Source organism: Leptodactylus fuscus, chromosome 4 (genome assembly GCF_031893055.1).
Source record: "Leptodactylus fuscus isolate aLepFus1 chromosome 4, aLepFus1.hap2, whole genome shotgun sequence".
In the NCBI taxonomy this organism is placed as follows: domain Eukaryota; kingdom Metazoa; phylum Chordata; class Amphibia; order Anura; family Leptodactylidae; genus Leptodactylus; species Leptodactylus fuscus.
This window is the reverse complement of record NC_134268.1, coordinates 40,834,344-40,836,843: the sequence shown is the minus strand read 5'-3', so window position 1 is coordinate 40,836,843 and position 2,500 is coordinate 40,834,344. Positions and strand designations below refer to the sequence as shown.

At 53.4% G+C, this 2,500-nt stretch overlaps 2 non-coding genes and 1 pseudogene across 2 annotated transcripts; all 3 read left to right on the top strand.

Moving 5' to 3' along the window:
• The first annotated feature begins 324 nt into the window (after positions 1-324).
• Positions 325-443, top strand: LOC142202011 (5S ribosomal RNA). The gene has a single exon (XR_012715890.1). It is a non-coding gene; the product is annotated as a 5S ribosomal RNA (ribosomal RNA).
• A 721-nt stretch (positions 444-1,164) lies between these two features.
• Positions 1,165-1,283, top strand: LOC142202005 (5S ribosomal RNA). The gene has a single exon (XR_012715884.1). It is a non-coding gene; the product is annotated as a 5S ribosomal RNA (ribosomal RNA).
• Positions 1,284-2,010: 727 nt separating this feature from the next.
• LOC142202203 (5S ribosomal RNA) lies at positions 2,011-2,119 on the top strand (annotated as a pseudogene).
• The last annotated feature ends 381 nt before the right edge of the window (positions 2,120-2,500 follow it).

The window sequence follows — 2,500 nt, the reverse complement described above, 5'->3', positions numbered from 1 at the left end:
CTCACCTTCTTCCTCAGCCGACTCCTGGACAACGGGCTCCGGCCCAGCTTGCTCTTTCTTTCACCCCCGGGATGGTTTCTTAGCCCTGCGCAGACCCTGCGCCCAGCCCTTTTGAAAGAGGGCGGCTTCGGCCTGTGACTGGTTGCTGAACCACACCTGTGGGTATAAGGGCCGCCCCCAGCCCTTGCACTGCTCCTGCTGGAATATGAAGTTCCCTTAAGAGAAGGCAAAAAGTGAAGAAAAAGGCTTAGCGTGGAGTAGTGCAAAGAGCTGCCGGCAGCCAGGCTGCAAAGTAGAAGAGGAGTAAGTGAGAGGCCTGTCTGTGCCTACGGCCACACCACCCTGAACATACTCGATCTCGTCTGATCTTGGAAGCTAAGCAGGGTCGGGCCTGGATAGTACTTGGATGGGAGACCGTCTGGGAATACCAGGTGCTGTAGGCTTTTGCTTTTCCTCACTTCCACCAGCAGGGGGTCACTCTCCTCTATGCCATTTTTACATTCACTTTTTACACTGCACACTTGCTTCTTTTACATTCGCTTTCTCTCTTGCACTTTTTAGTCCTTGCAAAATCCTAGTATTCTCATTCTTACCTCTATCACTCTTAGCAGCTGCAGCCGCAGCGGGCGTGGTGGCCACCAGCGTTGTGGCTTTTTACTTTTAATAATAGCAGGCTTCATTTCCATAGCATCTGGGCCTCCCGCCGGGCTGGAGGCCATAGCTAGTAACCTGCAGACCAATTTACAGGGCAACACAGGCTGAACATCTTTGCAGGCAACGCGTCCTAGGAAAAGAGAAGCCGATTGAAAAGCAGCTTCGCTTCCAGGCACGGGCAACCATCTCACCTTCTTCCTTAGCCGACTCCTGGACAACGGGCTCCGGCCCAGCTTGCTCTTTCTTTCACCCCCGGGATGGTTTCTTAGCCCTGCGCAGACCCTGCGCCCAGCCCTTTTGAAAGAGGGCGGCTGCGGCCTGTGACTGGTTGCTGAACCACACCTGTGGGTATAAGGGCCGCCCCCAGCCCTTGCACTGCTCCTGCTGGAATATGAAGTTCTCTTAAGAGAAGGCAAAAAGTGAAGAAAAAGGCCGAGCGTGGAGTAGTGCAAAGAGCTGTCGGCAGCCAGGCTGCAAAGTAGAAGAGGAGTAAGTGAGAAGCTTGTCTCTGCCTACGGCCACACCACCCTGAACACGCCCGATCTTGTCTGATCTCGGAAGCTAAGCAGGGTCGGGCCTGGTTAGTATTTGGATGGGAGACCGCCTGGGAATACCAGGTGCTGTAGGCTTTTGCTTTTCCTCACTTCCACCAGCAGGGGGTCACTCTCCTCTATGCCATTTTTACATTCACTTTTTACACTGCACACTTGCTTCTTTTACATTCGCTTTCTCTCTTGCACTCTTTAGTCCTTGCAAAATCCTAGTATTCTCATTCGTATCGCTATCACTCTTAGCAGCTGCAGCTGCAGCCGCAGCGGGCGTGGTGGCCACCAGCGTTGTGGCTTTTTACTTTTAATAATAGCAGGCTTCATTTCCATAGCATCTGGGCCTCCCGCCGGGCTGGAGGCCATAGCTAGTAACCTGCAGACCAATTTACAGGGCAACACAGGCTGAACATCTTTGCAGGCAACGCGCCCTAGGAAAAGAGAAGCCGACTGAAAAGCAGCTTCGCTTCCAGGCACGGGCAACCATCTCACCTTCTTCCTCAGCCGACTCCTGGACAACGGGCTCCGGCCCAGCTTGCTCTTTCTTTCACCCCCGGGATGGTTTCTTAGCCCTGCGCAGACCCTGCGCCCAGCCGTTTTGAAAGAGGGCGGCTGCGGCCTGTGACTGGTTGCTGAACCACACCTGTGGGTATAAGGGCCGCCCCCAGCCCTTGCACTGCTCCTGCTGGAATATGAAGTTCCCTTAAGAGAAGGCAAAAAGTGAAGAAAAAGGCTTAGCGTGGAGTAGTGCAAAGAGCTGCCGGCAGCCAGGCTGCAAAGTAGAAGAGGAGTAAGTGAGAAGCTTGTCTCTGCCTACGGCCACACCACCCTGAACACGCCCGATCTCGGAAGCTAAGCAGGGTCGGGCCTGGTTAGTACTTTGATGGGAGACCGCCTGGGAATACCAGGTGCTGTAGGCTTTTGCTTTTCCTCACTTCCACCAGCAGGGGGTCACTCTCCTCTATGCCATTTTTACATTCACTTTTTACACTGCACACTTGCTTCTTTTACATTCGCTTTCTCTCTTGCACTCTTTAGTCCTTGCAAAATCCTAGTATTCTCATTCGTACCGCTATCACTCTTAGCAGCTGCAGCCGCAGCGGGCATGGTGGCCACCAGCGTTGTGGCTTTTTACTTTTAATAATAGCAGGCTTCATTTCCATAGCATCTGGGCCTCCCGCCGGGCTGGAGGCCATAGCTAGTAACCTGCAGACCAATTTACAGGGCAACACAGGCTGAACATCTTTGCAGGCAACGCGCCCTAGGAAAAGAGAAGCCGACTGAAAAGCAGCTTCGCTTCC